At 41.0% G+C, this 18,408-nt stretch overlaps 1 protein-coding gene across 2 annotated transcripts in view; it reads right to left on the reverse strand.

Annotated features, from left to right (window-relative positions):
- The window catches only part of LIMS1 (LIM zinc finger domain containing 1), a 1,169,472-nt gene that overhangs the window by 970,278 nt on the left and 180,786 nt on the right, over window positions 1–18,408 (reverse strand). The gene's annotated exons all lie outside the window — the stretch shown is intronic.

An 18,408-nucleotide genomic window follows, 5' to 3' on the forward strand; every position in this document is an offset into this window, starting at 1 on the left:
ATTGTAGATATAGACTGTACGGGCTCCTGTCAGGTATATATTATTGTAGATATAGACTGTATGGGCTCCTGTCAGGTATATATTATTGTAGATACAGACTGTACGGGCTCCTGTCAGGTATATATTATTGTAGATATAGACTGTACGGGCTCCTGTCAGGTATATATTATTGTAGATACAGACTGTACAGGCTCCTGTCAGGTATATATTATTGTAGATACAGACTGTACAGGCTCCTGTCAGGTAAATATTATTGTAGATACAGACTGTACGGGCTCCTGTCAGGTATATATTATTGTAGATACAGACTGTACGGGCTCCTGTCAGGTATATATTATTGTAGATATAGACTGTACGGGCTCCTGTCAGGTATATATTATTGTAGATATAGACTGTACGGGCTCCTGTCAGGTATATATTATTGTAGATATAGACTGTATGGGCTCCTGTCAGGTATATATTATTGTAGATACAGACTGTACGGGCTCCTGTCAGGTATATATTATTGTAGATATAGACTGTACGGGCTCCTGTCAGGTATATATTATTGTAGATACAGACTGTACGGGCTCCTGTCAGGTATATAGTATTGTAGATATAGACTGTACGGGCTCCTGTCAGGTATATAGTATTGTAGATATAGACTGTACGGGCTCCTGTCAGGTATATAGTATTGTAGATATAGACTGTACGGGCTCCTGTCAGGTATATAGTATTGTAGATATAGACTGTACGGGCTCCTGTCAGGTATATAGTATTGTAGATATAGACTGTACGGGCTCCTTCCTGGTATATATTATTGTAGATACAGACTGTACGGGCTCCTGTCAGATATATATTATTGTAGATATAGACTGTACGGTCTCCTGTCAGGTATATATTATTGTAGATACAGACTGTACAGGCTCCTGTCAGGTATATATTATTGTAGATACAGACTGTACGGGCTCCTGTCAGGTATATATTATTGTAGATATAGACTGTACAGGCTCCTGTCAGGTATATATTATTGTAGATATAGACTGTACGGGCTCCTGTCAGGTATATATTATTGTAGATATAGACTGTACGGGCTCCTGTCAGGTATATAGTATTGTAGATATAGACTGTACGGGCTCCTTCCTGGTATATATTATTGTAGATACAGACTGTACAGGCTCCTGTCAGGTATATATTATTGTAGATACAGACTGTACGGGCTCCTGTCAGATATATATTATTGTAGATATAGACTGTATGGGCTCCTGTCAGGCATATATTATTGAAGATATAGACTGTACAGGCCCCTGTCAGATATATATTATTGTAGATACAGACTGTACAGGCTCCTGTCAGGTATATATTATTGTAGATACAGACTGTACGGGCTCCTGTCAGGTATATATTATTGTAGATATAGACTGTACAGGCCCCTGTCAGGTATATATTACTGTATATATAGACTGTACGGGCTCCTGTCAGCTGTATATTATTGTAGATACAGACTGTACGGGCTCCTGTCAGATATATATTATTGTAGATACAGACTGTACGGGCTCCTGTCAGGTATATATTATTGTAGATACAGACTGTACAGGCTCCTGTCAGGTATATATTATTGTAGATACAGACTGTACGGGCTCCTGTCAGGTATATATTATTGTAGATATAGACTGTACGGGCTCCTGTCAGGTATATATTATTGTAGATACAGACTGTACAGGCTCCTGTCAGGTATATATTATTGTAGATACAGACTGTACGGGCTCCTGTCAGGTATATAGTATTGTAGATATAGACTGTACAGGCTCCTGTCAGGTATATATTATTGTAGATATAGACTGTATGGGCTCCTGTCAGGTATATAGTATTGTAGATACAGACTGTACAGGCTCCTGTCAGGTATATATTATTGTAGATACAGACTGTACGGGCTCCTGTCAGGTATATAGTATTGTAGATACAGACTGTACAGGCTCCTGTCAGGTATATATTATTGTAGATACAGACTGTACGGGCTCCTGTCAGGTATATATTATTGTAGATATAGACTGTACGGGCTCCTGTCAGGTGTATATTATTGTAGATATAGACTGTACAGGCTCCTGTCAGGTATATATTATTGTAGATATAGACTGTATGGGCTCCTGTCAGGTATATATTATTGTAGATATAGACTGTACGGGCTCCTGTCAGGTATATATTATTGTAGATATAGACTGTACAGGCTCCTGTCAGGTATATATTATTGTAGATATAGACTGTATGGGCTCCTGTCAGGTATATATTATTGTAGATACAGACTGTACGGGCTCCTGTCAGGTATATATTAGTGTAGATACAGACTGTACGGGCTCCTGTCAGGTATATAGTATTGTAGATATAGACTGTACGGGCTCCTGTCAGGTATATATTATTGTAGATATAGACTGTACGGGCTCCTGTCAGGTATATATTATTGTAGATATAGACTGTATGGGCTCCTGTCAGGTATATAGTATTGTAGATATAGACTGTACGGGCTCCTGTCAGGTATATATTATTGTAGATATAGACTGTACAGGCTCCTGTCAGGTAAATATTATTGTAGATATAGACTGTATGGGCTCCTGTCAGGTATATATTATTGTAGATACAGACTGTACGGGCTCCTGTCAGGTATATATTAGTGTAGATATAGACTGTACAGGCTCCTGTCAGGTATATATTATTGTAGATATAGACTGTATGGGCTCCTGTCAGGTATATATTATTGTAGATACAGACTGTACGGGCTCCTGTCAGGTATATATTAGTGTAGATACAGACTGTACGGGCTCCTGTCAGGTATATAGTATTGTAGATATAGACTGTACGGGCTCCTGTCAGGTATATATTATTGTAGATACAGACTGTACAGGCCCCTGTCAGGTGTATATTATTGTAGATATAGACTGTACGGGCTCCTGTCAAGTATATATTATTGTAGATATAGACTGTACAGGCTCCTGTCAGGTATATATTATTGTAGATATAGACTGTATGGGCTCCTGTCAGGTATATATTATTGTAGATACAGACTGTACGGGCTCCTGTCAGGTATATATTAGTGTAGATACAGACTGTACGGGCTCCTGTCAGGTATATAGTATTGTAGATATAGACTGTACGGGCTCCTGTCAGGTATATATTATTGTAGATATAGACTGTACGGGCTCCTGTCAGGTATATATTATTGTAGATATAGACTGTATGGGCTCCTGTCAGGTATATAGTATTGTAGATATAGACTGTACGGGCTCCTGTCAGGTATATATTATTGTAGATATAGACTGTACAGGCTCCTGTCAGGTAAATATTATTGTAGATATAGACTGTATGGGCTCCTGTCAGGTATATATTATTGTAGATATAGACTGTACGGGCTCCTGTCAGGTATATATTATTGTAGATATAGACTGTACGGGCTCCTGTCAGGTATATATTATTGTAGATACAGACTGTACGGGCTCCTGTCAGGTATATATTATTGTAGATATAGACTGTACGGGCTCCTGTCAGGTATATATTATTGTAGATACAGACTGTACGGGCTCCTGTCAGGTATATATTATTGTAGATACAGACTGTACGGGCTCCTGTCAGGTATATATTATTGTAGATATAGACTGTACGGGCTCCTGTCAGGTATATATTATTGTAGATATAGACTGTACGGGCTCCTGTCAGGTATATAGTATTGTAGATATAGACTGTACGGGCTCCTTCCTGGTATATATTATTGTAGATACAGACTGTACAGGCTCCTGTCAGGTATATATTATTGTAGATACAGACTGTACGGGCTCCTGTCAGATATATATTATTGTAGATATAGACTGTACGGTCTCCTGTCAGGTATATATTATTGTAGATACAGACTGTACAGGCTCCTGTCAGGTATATATTATTGTAGATACAGACTGTACGGGCTCCTGTCAGGTATATATTATTGTAGATATAGACTGTACAGGCTCCTGTCAGGTATATATTATTGTAGATATAGACTGTATGGGCTCCTGTCAGGTATATATTATTGTAGATATAGACTGTACGGGCTCCTGTCAGGTATATATTATTGTAGATATAGACTGTACGGGCTCCTGTCAGGTATATAGTATTGTAGATATAGACTGTACGGGCTCCTTCCTGGTATATATTATTGTAGATACAGACTGTACAGGCTCCTGTCAGGTATATATTATTGTAGATACAGACTGTACGGGCTCCTGTCAGGTATATATTATTGTAGATATAGACTGTACAGGCCCCTGTCAGGTATATATTACTGTATATATAGACTGTACGGGCTCCTGTCAGCTGTATATTATTGTAGATACAGACTGTACGGGCTCCTGTCAGATATATATTATTGTAGATACAGACTGTACGGGCTCCTGTCAGGTATATATTATTGTAGATACAGACTGTACAGGCTCCTGTCAGGTATATATTATTGTAGATACAGACTGTACGGGCTCCTGTCAGGTATATATTATTGTAGATATAGACTGTACGGGCTCCTGTCAGGTATATATTATTGTAGATACAGACTGTACAGGCTCCTGTCAGGTATATATTATTGTAGATACAGACTGTACGGGCTCCTGTCAGGTATATAGTATTGTAGATATAGACTGTACAGGCTCCTGTCAGGTATATATTATTGTAGATATAGACTGTATGGGCTCCTGTCAGGTATATAGTATTGTAGATACAGACTGTACAGGCTCCTGTCAGGTATATATTATTGTAGATACAGACTGTACGGGCTCCTGTCAGGTATATAGTATTGTAGATACAGACTGTACAGGCTCCTGTCAGGTATATATTATTGTAGATACAGACTGTACGGGCTCCTGTCAGGTATATATTATTGTAGATATAGACTGTACGGGCTCCTGTCAGGTGTATATTATTGTAGATATAGACTGTACAGGCTCCTGTCAGGTATATATTATTGTAGATATAGACTGTATGGGCTCCTGTCAGGTATATATTATTGTAGATATAGACTGTACGGGCTCCTGTCAGGTATATATTATTGTAGATATAGACTGTACAGGCTCCTGTCAGGTATATATTATTGTAGATATAGACTGTATGGGCTCCTGTCAGGTATATATTATTGTAGATACAGACTGTACGGGCTCCTGTCAGGTATATATTAGTGTAGATACAGACTGTACGGGCTCCTGTCAGGTATATAGTATTGTAGATATAGACTGTACGGGCTCCTGTCAGGTATATATTATTGTAGATATAGACTGTACGGGCTCCTGTCAGGTATATATTATTGTAGATATAGACTGTATGGGCTCCTGTCAGGTATATAGTATTGTAGATATAGACTGTACGGGCTCCTGTCAGGCATATATTAGTGTAGATACAGACTGTACGGGCTCCTGTCAGGTAAATATTATTGTAGATATAGACTGTATGGGCTCCTGTCAGGTATATATTATTGTAGATACAGACTGTACGGGCTCCTGTCAGGTATATATTAGTGTAGATATAGACTGTACAGGCTCCTGTCAGGTATATATTATTGTAGATATAGACTGTATGGGCTCCTGTCAGGTATATATTATTGTAGATACAGACTGTACGGGCTCCTGTCAGGTATATATTAGTGTAGATACAGACTGTACGGGCTCCTGTCAGGTATATAGTATTGTAGATATAGACTGTACGGGCTCCTGTCAGGTATATATTATTGTAGATACAGACTGTACAGGCCCCTGTCAGGTGTATATTATTGTAGATATAGACTGTACGGGCTCCTGTCAGGTATATATTATTGTAGATATAGACTGTACAGGCTCCTGTCAGGTATATATTATTGTAGATATAGACTGTATGGGCTCCTGTCAGGTATATATTATTGTAGATACAGACTGTACGGGCTCCTGTCAGGTATATATTAGTGTAGATACAGACTGTACGGGCTCCTGTCAGGTATATAGTATTGTAGATATAGACTGTACGGGCTCCTGTCAGGTATATATTATTGTAGATATAGACTGTACGGGCTCCTGTCAGGTATATATTATTGTAGATATAGACTGTATGGGCTCCTGTCAGGTATATAGTATTGTAGATATAGACTGTACGGGCTCCTGTCAGGTATATATTATTGTAGATATAGACTGTACAGGCTCCTGTCAGGTAAATATTATTGTAGATATAGACTGTATGGGCTCCTGTCAGGTATATATTATTGTAGATACAGACTGTACGGGCTCCTGTCAGGTATATATTAGTGTAGATATAGACTGTACAGGCTCCTGTCAGGTATATATTATTGTAGATATAGACTGTATGGGCTCCTGTCAGGTATATATTATTGTAGATACAGACTGTACGGGCTCCTGTCAGGTATATATTAGTGTAGATACAGACTGTACGGGCTCCTGTCAGGTATATAGTATTGTAGATATAGACTGTACGGGCTCCTGTCAGGTATATATTATTGTAGATATAGACTGTACGGGCTCCTGTCAGGTATATATTATTGTAGATATAGACTGTATGGGCTCCTGTCAGGTATATAGTATTGTAGATATAGACTGTACGGGCTCCTGTCAGGTATATATTATTGTAGATACAGACTGTACGGGCTCCTGTCAGGTATATATTATTGTAGATACAGACTGTACGGGCTCCTGTCAGGTATATAGTATTGTAGATATAGACTGTACGGGCTCCTGTCAGGTATATATTATTGTAGATATAGACTGTATGGGCTCCTGTCAGGTATATAGTATTGTAGATATAGACTGTACAGGCCCCTGTCAGGTATATATTATTGTAGATATAGACTGTACGGGCTCCTGTCAGGTATATATTATTGTAGATACAGACTGTACGGGCTCCTGTCAGGTATATATTATTGTAGATACAGACTGTACGGGCTCCTGTCAGGTATATATTATTGTAGATATAGACTGTACGGGCTCCTGTCAGGTATATATTATTGTAGATACAGACTGTACGGGCTCCTGTCAGGTATATATTATTGTAGATACAGACTGTACGGGCTCCTGTCAGGTATATAGTATTGTAGATATAGACTGTACGGGCTCCTGTCAGGTATATATTATTGTAGATATAGACTGTATGGGCTCCTGTCAGATATATAGTATTGTAGATATAGACTGTACAGGCCCCTGTCAGGTATATATTATTGTAGATATAGACTGTACGGGCTCCTGTCAGGTATATATTATTGTAGATACAGACTGTACGGGCTCCTGTCAGGTATATATTATTGTAGATACAGACTGTACGGGCTCCTGTCAGGTATATATTATTGTAGATACAGACTGTATGGGCCCCTGTCAGGTATATATTATTGTAGATACAGACTGTACGGGCTCCTGTCAGATATATATTATTGTAGATACAGACTGTACGGGCTCCTGTCAGGTATATATTATTGAAGATATAGACTGTACAGGCCCCTGTCAGATATATATTATTGTAGATATAGACTGTACGGGCTCCTGTCAGGTATATATTATTGTAGATACAGACTGTACGGGCTCCTGTCAGGTATATATTATTGAAGATATAGACTGTACAGGCCCCTGTCAGATATATATTATTGTAGATATAGACTGTACGGGCTCCTGTCAGGTATATATTATTGTATATATAGACTGTATGGGCTCCTGTCAGGCATATATTATTGAAGATATAGACTGTACAGGCCCCTGTCAGATATATATTATTGTAGATATAGACTGTACGGGCTCCTGTCAGGTATATATTATTGTAGATACAGACTGTACGGACTCCTGTCAGGTATATATAATTGTAGATACAGACTGTATGGGCTCCTGTCAGGTATATATTATTGTAGATATAGACTGTATGGGCTCCTGTCAGGTATATATTATTGTAGATACAGACTGTACGGACTCCTGTCAGGTATATATTATTGTAGATATAGACTGTACAGGCTCCTGTCAGGTATATATTATTGTAGATATAGACTGTACGGGCTCCTGTCAGGTATATATTATTGTAGATACAGACTGTACAGGCTCCTGTCAGGTATATCTTATTGTAGATACAGACTGTACGGGCTCTTGTCAGGTATATATTATTGTAGATACAGACTGTACGGGCTCCTGTCAGGTATATATTATTGTAGATACAGACTGTATGGGCCCCTGTCAGGTATATATTATTGTAGATACAGACTGTATGGGCTCCTGTGAGGTATATATTATTGTAGATACAGACTGTACGGGCTCCTGTCAGGCATATATTATTGAAGATATAGACTGTACAGGCCCCTGTCAGATATATATTATTGTAGATATAGACTGTACGGGCTCCTGTCAGGTATATATTATTGTAGATATAGACTGTACGGGCTCCTGTCAGGTATATATTATTGTAGATATAGACTGTACGGGCTCCTGTCAGTTATATATTATTGTAGATACAGACTGTACGGGCTCCTGTCAGGTATATATTATTGTATATATAGACTGTACGGACTCCTGTCAGATATATATTATTGTAGATACAGACTGTACAGGCTCCTGTCAGGTATATATTATTGTAGATATAGACTGTACGGGCTCCTGTCAGGTATATATTATTGTAGATACAGACTGTACAGGCTCCTGTCAGGTATATATTATTGTAGATATAGACTGTACGGGCTCCTGTCAGGTATATATTATTGTAGATATAGACTGTATGGGCTCCTTTCTGGTTCCCTGACTGCAGCCCATACACTCTAGCCGGCTCACTACTGAAGATGCTAGAGTGTATGGGCTCCTTCCTGGTATATATTATTGGAGATATAGACTGTACGGGCTCCTGTCAGGTATATATTATTGTAGATACAGACTGTACGGGCTCCTGTCAGGTATATATTATTGTAGATATAGACTGTATGGGCTCCTGTCAGGCATATATTATTGTAGATACAGACTGTACAGACTCCTTTCAGGCATGTATTATTGTAGATATAGACTGTATGGGCTCCTGTCAGGTATATATTATTGTAGATACAGACTGTACGGGCTCCTGTCAGGTATATATTATTGTAGATATAGACTGTATGGGCTCCTTCCTGGTTCCCTGACTGCAGCCCATACACTCTAGCCGGCTCATTATTGAAGATGCTAGAGTGTATGGGCTCCTTCCTGGTATATATTATTGTAGATATAGACTGTACAGACTCCTTTCAGGCATATATTATTGTAGATATAGACTGTACGGGCTCCTGTCAGATATATATTATTGTAGATATAGACTGTACGGACTCCTGTCAGATATATATTATTGTAGATATAGACTGTACGGACTCCTCTCAGATATATATTATTGTAGATACAGACTGTACAGGCTCCTGTCAGATATATATTATTGTAGATACAGACTGTACAGGCTCCTGTCAGGTATATATTATTGTAGATATAGACTGTACGGGCTCCTGTCAGGTATATATTACTGTAGATATACTGTAGACTGTACGGGCTCCTGCCAGGTATATATAAGTGATGATATCAGAATGTATGGGCTCCTATCAGGTATATACAGTTAGGTCCATATATATTTGGACAAAGACAACATTTTTCTAATTTTGGTTATAGACATTACCACAATGAATTTTAAACAAAACAATTCAGATGCAGTTGAAGTTCAGACTTTCAGCTTTCATTTGAGGGTATCCACATTAAAATTGGATGAAGGGTTTAGGAGTTTCAGCTCCTTAACCTGTGCCACCCTGTTTTTAAAGGGACCAAAAGTAATTGGACAATTGACTCCAAGGCTATTTCATGGACAGGTGTGGGCAATCCCTTCAATATGTAATTCTCAATTAAGCAGATAAAAGGCCTGGAGTTGATTTGAGGTGTGGTGCTTGCATTTGAAAGGTTTTGCTGTGAAGTAAACATGCGGTCAAAGGAGCTCTCCATGCAGGTGAAACAAGCCATCCTTAAGCTGCGAAAACAGAAAAAACCCATCCGAGAAATTGGTACATTATTAGGAGTGGCAAAATCTACAGTTTGGTACATCCTGAGAAAGAAAGAAAGCACTGGTGAACTCATCAATGCAAAAATACCTGGGCACCCACAGAAGACAACAGTGGTGGATGATCGCAGAATAATCTCCATGGTGAAGAGAAACCCCTTCACAACAGCCAGCCAAGTGACCAACACTCTCCAGGAGGTCGGTGTATCAATATCCAAATCTACCATAAAGAGAAGACTGCATGAAAGTAAATACAGAGGGTTCACTGCACGGTGCAAGCCACTCATAAGCATCAAGAATAAAAAGGCTAGACTGGACTTTGCTTAAAAACATCTAAAAAAGCCAGCACAGTTCTGGAAGAACATTTTTTGGACAGATGAAACCAAGATCAACCTCTACCAGAATGATGGAAAGAGAAAAGTATGGCGAAGGCGTGGTACAGCTCACGGTCCAAAGCATACCACATTATCTGTAAAACACGGCGGAGGCAGTGTGATGGCTTGGGCATGCATGCCGGCCAGTGGCACTGGGTCACTAGTGTTTATTGATGATGTGACACAGGACAGAAGCAGCCGAATGAATTCTGAGGTCTTCAGAGACATACTGTGTGCTCAGAGCCAGCCAAATGCAGCCAAACTGATTGGTCGTCGTTTCATACTACAGATTGACACTGACCCAAAACATAAAGCTAAAGCAACCCAGGAGTTTATTAAAGCAAAGAAGTGGAATATTCTTGAATGGCCAAGTCAGTCACTTGATCTCAACCCAATTGAGCATGCATTTCACTTGATAAAGACTAAACTTCAGACAGAAAGGCCCACAAACAAACAGCAACTGAAAACCACCGCAGTGAAGGCCTTGCAGAGCATCAAAAAGGAGGAAACACAGCGTCTGGTGATGTCCATGAGTTCAAGACTTCAGGCAGCCATTGCAAACAAAGGGTTTTCAACCAAGTACTAAAAATGAACATTTCATTCAAAATTATTGAATCTTGGCAATTACTTTTGGTCCCTTTAAAAACAGGGTGGCACCTGTTAAGGAGTTGAAACTCCTAAACCCTTCATCCAATTTTAATGTGGATACCCTCAAATGAAAGCTGAAAGTCAGAACTTCAACTGCATCTGAATTGTTTTGTTTAAAATTCATTGTGGTAATGTCTATAACCAAAATTAGAAAAATGTTGTCTCTGTCCAAATATATATGGACCTAACTGTATATCATTGACGGTATCAGAATGTGTGGGCTCCTGTCAGGTGTATATTAGTGATAATATCAGAATGTATGGGCCCCTGTCAGGTATATATTACTGATGATATCAGAATGCATGGGCTCCTGTCAGGTATATATATTAGTGATGATATCAGAATGTATGGACTCCTGTCAGGTATATATTAGTGATGATATCAGAATGTAAGGGCCCCTGTCAGGTATATATATTAGTGATGTATCAGAATGTATGGGCTCCTGTCAGATATATTAGTGATGATATCAGAATGTATGGGCCCCGTCAGGTATATATAATACTGATGATATCAGAATGTGTGGGCCCCGTCAGGTATATATATTAGTGATGATATCAGAATGTATGGGCCCGCCAGGTATATATTAGTGATGGTATCAGAATGTATGGGCTCCTGTCAGGTATATATTAGTGATATCAGAATGTATGAGCCCCTGTCAGGTATATATTACTGATGATATCAGAATGTATGGGCCCCGTCAGGTATATATATTAGTGATGATATCAGAATGTATGGACCCCTGTCAGGTATATATTAGTGATGATATCAGAATGTATGGGCCCCTGTCAGGTATATATTATTGTAGATATAGACTGTATGGGCCCCTGTCAGGTATATATGCTGCTCTCGTGTGCTGATTTGGCATGAAAAAATAATCACAGATGTGATCTGCCCCATAGATTAACACTGGTCTGAGTGCCATGCGATGCTTTCTCACATAGCGCTCGTCCGTATTCTACGCTAGTGTGACCCCGGCCTTAAACTTATGAAGCGACACAGACCACCTGCAGTTCAGACACCATCAATATTTAAATTACAAATTTTTCACCATCCAAAAAAATGCAAATTTTTACCTAGTTCCATAGGTTTCTTAAAGGGAACCTGTCACCAGGTTTTCCCCATATATAGTACCACCAGCACCTATATGCCCTTATACACACCCTTCTAGAGTGCTGTACCGTATATACTCGCGTATAAGCCGAAATTTTTTTGGGCAGAAAGAGACCCTCTCGGCTTATACTCGAGTCATTGTCGGCGGGGAAGCGGCGGCTGTCACATATTCACCTGCTCCTGGCGCGGTCCCTGCATGTCCGATGGTCTCCGGGCAGCTCTTCCTGTGTTCAGCGGTCACGTGGTTCTGCTCATTAATGAATATGGACGCATAATGGTTAAGGCTATGTGCGCACGTTGCAGATTTGCTTGAGGAAATGTCTGCATGGTTAGTGCGTCTCTTAGCAGAAAACTCAGTGGAAATTCTGTACTTTTTTATGCGGATTTGATGCGTTTCTGTAAATCGTGAGCGCTAAATAAAGATATATTAAAAATAAATAAAAAAATAAATAAAGGAATTTGATGCATTTCCTTATTCAAACTCTTCACGAGATACCCTCATTAATATTAACTAAAGACACACACACACCCATGTAGGAGCATTAACATAATTAACCTACATGTGCTGTAAAAAAAACAACTAAGAAACCTGCGTGAAATGCAATGTTTATTTTTCAAAAAATAAAACCTGCATGGGCTCCCGCATAATTTTCATAACCAGCAGTGGGAATGCTGACAGCTGATGTTACTATTCTGGAAAGGAGCCAATAACCATAAAGGTTCCCAGGCTATTAATATCAGCTCACAGCTGTTTGCTTAGCCTTTACTGGCTATTTTACAGGGGGACACAAAATATTGACATAAAATCCAACCAGCAAATGCTAGGCAGACAGCTGTAGGCTGATATTAATAGCCTGTGAAGAGGCCATGGATATTGGCAGCCCCACAGGCTAAAAACCATCAGCTCTCAGCCGTCGCAGAAATGGCGCATCTTATAGATGTGCCAATTCTGGCACTTAGCCTCGCTCTTCCCACTTGCCCTGTAGCAGAGGGGTTCATAATTGTGCGGTTGATGTCACCTTTTTATTGTCAAGTAACATCAAGCCCACAGGTTAGTAATGGAGAGGCATCTATCAGACATCTCTCCATTACTAAGCTGGCCTAATGTCACCTTACAATACAAAGGAGACATTAACCCCTTATTACCCCATATGCCACCGCTACAGGGCAGTGAGAAGACAGAGGCTGAGTGCCAGAATTGGCGCATCTTACAGATGCACCTTTTCTGGGGTGGCAATAACCATGGTCCCTCTCTAGGCTATAATATCTGTCCTCAGTCACTGGCTTTCACTCTGTGGCACAGAAAATTGTGCGGGAGCCCACGCCAGTTTTTTCAGTGAAAACATTATTAAATACATACAGGCCCCAAATTTTACACACACACACACACACACACACACACACACACACACACACACACACACACACACACACACACACACACACACACACACACACACACACACACACACTACTAACCGTATTAGTCACTGACCTATATAAGTCTAACTGTTCTGCAATGGTTTACTGTATGTAAACCATGTCTCCTATCCTGTCAGCCTCTGCAATGATTTAACAGAAGCCGACAAATTAACTATCAGCTATTCCGCTGTCCGTGTGATATATTATAATATATATATATATATATACACACACACACACATACATACACACATACATACACACAGACAGTACAGACCAAATGTTTAGAAACACGTCATTTAAAGATTTTTCTGTATTTTCATGACTATGAAAACTGTACATTCACACTGACGGCATCAAAACTATGTGGAATTATATACTTAATAAAAGTATAAGGCAACTGAAAATATGTCTTATATTCTAGGTTTTTCAAAGTAGCCACGTTTTGCTTTGATGACTGCTTTGCACACTCTTGGCATTCTCTTGATCAGCTTCAAGAGGTAGTCACTGGGAATGGTCTTCCAACAATCTTGAAGGACTTCCCAGAGATGCTTAGCACTTGTTGGCCCTTTTGCCTTCACTCTGCGGTCCAGCTCACCCCAAACCATCTCGATTGGGTTCAGGTCTGGTGACTGTGGAGGGCAGGCAGGGGCGGACTGGGCCAGGTGGCAGGAGTGCATATGCCCCCCGGGCCGGTGCCTGAGCAGCTGCACAGGGCCGCTGGAGGACCGGCAGCGATTTTAATACATAGCGCGCCGCATCCCTCCAGCCGGCCCTTTAAATCTAAGCCAGGTCCTGTGTGCGCGCGTTGCCAGCGCTGATAAGTGCCGCGGCGGCCCACGCTAGTGCGCGAGCACGGCCGCGGTCCTAGTTCCTGCGCGTGCTCGTCTGCTGCCCGTGTCAGCGCGGGCAAGCAGGAGACCACGCGCGCACATTTGAAAAGGCCGGCGCGCATAGGACGCCTCCACCTGACCTGACTGTCTGACGCTGGCCGGCCTGTACCAGCGTCAGAGAAGACTGCTCACCAATGCCTGGGATCCTCTTCACTGCCGACGCTGGAGAGGACCCAACACATCACAGCCCTTCATCCTCCAGACCTCCCCCCCCCAATCTCAGGGACCTGGGTGAGTCCCAAGATGATTTTTTAATGTATATACAGCAGTTGCACCTATATAATGTGTATAGACTGCTATATATACGTTATATAGGTGATACTGCTGTATATAATCACTATACCACTAAAATGTATGTATAGCAGCCTATATCTTATATAGGTGACACTGCTACTGATGCATATATACCTTATATAGGTGACACTGCAGTGTGTGTGTATACATACTGTATATACAGTATACTGTAGTGTACACACACATGTATGTATACACATATATGTACATGTATACACAGCAGTACCACCTATATAATGTATATACACATCAGTAGCAGTGTTACCTATATAATATGTAGACTGCTATACATACATTATATAGGTAGTATAGTGATTATATACATCAGTATCACCTATATAATGTATATTTAGTAGTCTATACACATTATATAGGCAATACCGCTACTGATGTGTATATAGGTGATACTGCTGTGTATATATGTCGTTATATAGGCTATACTGGTGTGTGTATACACACACACATGTACATATATACACAACAGTATCACCTATATATAACATATATACACATCAGTAGCAGTATTGCCTATATAATGTATATAGACTGCTGTATACATGATATATAGGTGATACTATCATTATATACAGCAGTAGCAGTATCGCCTATATATCGTGTATCCAACATTTGCAGTATCACCTGTATAATGTATATACTACTGCATATACGTTGTATAGGTGATACTGCTGTGTATAGCAGCACTATCTATCTGTGTCTAATATATATATATATATATATATATATATATATATAATTTTATTTTATCAGTTTCATCTATATAATGTGTGTACACCAGTCACAGTATCACATACAATATATAGGTGATACTACAACTATACACATCAGTCGCAGTGTCAACTATATATTGTATATACAGTAGCTTCAATGTGATATATATTCAGCAGTCGCGGTGTCTCCTATGTACATCAGCCTCTGTGTCTCCTACGTGATGTATGCATCATAACATAGTATAATTCTGTCCTAATTACCGTATATTGTAGAGATGTGTGTGTGTGTATATATTTTTTGAATATATATATATATATATATATATATACAGTATATATATATATATATTACATAGAGAGAGAGAGAGAGAGTGTAGAGATGTTTGTATAGTATGGCGCTATGTATATATATATACAATATATAGTTGACACTGCGACTGATGTGTATAGTTGTAGTATCACCTATATATTGTATGTGATACTGTGACTGGTGTACACACACTATATATACACTGCTGCCACATCTCTACACTATCTACTATATAATTGTCTAAGGGTCACTTCCGTCTGTCTGTCACGGATATTCATTGGTTGCGGCCTCTGTCTGTCATGGAATCCAAGTCGCTGATTGGTCTCGCCAGCTGCCTGTCATGGCTGCCGCGACCAATCAGCGACGGGCACAGTCCGATTAGTCCATCCCTACTCCCCTGCAGTCAATGCCCGGCGCCCGCTCCATATTCCCCGCAGTCACCGCACACAGGGTTAATGCCAGCGGTAACGGAGCGCGTTATGCCGCGGGTAACTCACTCCGCTACCGCCGCTATTAACCCTGTGTGACCAACTTTTTACTATTGATGCTGCCTATGCAGCGTCAATAGTAGAAAGATCTAATGTTAAAAATAATTTTAAAAAAATAAAAAATCATTATATACTCACCTTCTGCCGCCTTTCCCACTCCTCGCAACGCTCCGGTGACCGGTCCATGCAAGCGGCAGGTTCCGTTGGCAAGGATGGTCTGCGAGAAGGACCTGCCGTGATGTCACGGTCATGTGACCACGACGTCATCACGGGTCCTGAGTGCCTGCGCGAGAAAGACCTGCGATGATGTCACGGTCAAGTGACTGCGACGTCATCACACCCTGGGACCGGAAGCTGCCGCCTGCACGGCACACAGGCGACTGAACTACAAGGGACCCCTCGGAAGGTGAGTATATGTTTATTTTTTATTTTTTAACCTGTGACATACATGGCTGGGCAATATACTACGTAGCTGGGCAATATACTACATGGCTCTGTGGTGTATACTACGTCGCTGTGCAATATACTACGTGGCTCTGTGCTGAATACTACGTCACTGGGCAATATACTACGTCACTGGGCAATATACTACGTGGCTGGGCAATATGCTACGTGGCTGGGCAATATGCTACGTGGCTGGGCAATATACTACGTGGCTCTGTGCTGTATACTACGTAACTGGGCAATATACTACGTGGCTGGGCAATATACTACGTGGCTCTGTGCTGTATACTACATCGCTGTGCAATATACTATGTGGCTCTGCTGTATACTACATCGCTGTGCAATATACTACGTGGCTCTGTGCTGTATACTACGTGGTTGGGCAATATACTACGTGGCTGGGCAATATACTACGTGGCTGGGCAATATACTACGTGGCTGGGCAATATACTACGTGGCTGGGCAATATACTACGTGGCAGGGCAATATACTGCGTGGCTGGGCAATATACTACGCGGCTGGGCAATATACTACGCGGCTGGGCAATATACTACGTTGCTGGGCAATATACTACGTAGCTGGGCAATATACTACGTGACTGGCCAATATACTACGTGGCTGGGCAATATACTGCGTGGCTCTGTGCTGTATACTACATTGCTGTGCAATATACTACGTGGCTCTGTGCTGTATACTACATCGCTGTGCAATATACTACGTGGCTCTGTGCTGTATACTACATCGCTGTGCAATATACTACGTGGCTCTGTGCTGTATACTACGTCACTGGGCAATATACTACGTCGCTGGGCAATATACTACGTGGCTGGGCAATATACTACGTGGACATGCATATTCTAGAATACCCGATGCGTTAGAATCGGGTCACCATCTAATATAATATATACACCGCTCTATATTCCTTAACACGGTATATAATATGCCTCTGTGTATATAATAGATTGTAGTATACCGTATAAACTCATGTATAAGCCGAGTTTTTCAGCATATTTTTTTTTGTCCTGAAAACACCCCCCTCAGCTTATACACGAGTCATTGTCCCAGAAAAACGGAGGGGGAGCAGCGAGTCACAGAATATTCCAGTGCCGTGAATATTCATTTCTCTTATAGGGTTCACAGCCACAGCTGCTGGCTTCCAGCACACATCCTACTTACCTTCCCTGCGCTCCCTCGCTGCATCTTGTTCTGGCGCCAACAGCTCTTCAGACCGAGCGATCATGTGTCTGCCTCTCATTAAGGTAATGAGTATTCACCCCTCTCCACTCCCATAGGCGTGGGTAAAGGCCGGAGACACACTGGTGCGAGATACGGCCGAGTCTCGCTGGTTAAAAGCAAGCTGTGGCACCTGCACTCCGGAGCGGAGCGTGCGGCTCCATGTATTGCTATGCAGCTGCACGCTCCGCTCCGGAGTGCAGGTGCCACAGCTTGCTTTTAACCAGCGAGACTCGGCCGTATCTCGCAGCAGTGTGTCTCTGGCCTAAATATTCATTATCTTAATGAGTGGGGGACACGTGATCACCCAGCCACAGGAGCTGCTGGCACCAAAACGAGATGCTGCGAGGGCATGCAGGGAAGGTAAGTAGGATGTGTTTTTTTTTTTTTATCGGAACCATGCATACATGAACAAGGACGGAGCCATGCATAAAAGGACGAGGATAAGGAGCCATGCATACAAAAATGGGA

Source organism: Ranitomeya variabilis, chromosome 3 (genome assembly GCF_051348905.1).
Source record: "Ranitomeya variabilis isolate aRanVar5 chromosome 3, aRanVar5.hap1, whole genome shotgun sequence".
Lineage (NCBI taxonomy): Eukaryota > Metazoa > Chordata > Amphibia > Anura > Dendrobatidae > Ranitomeya > Ranitomeya variabilis.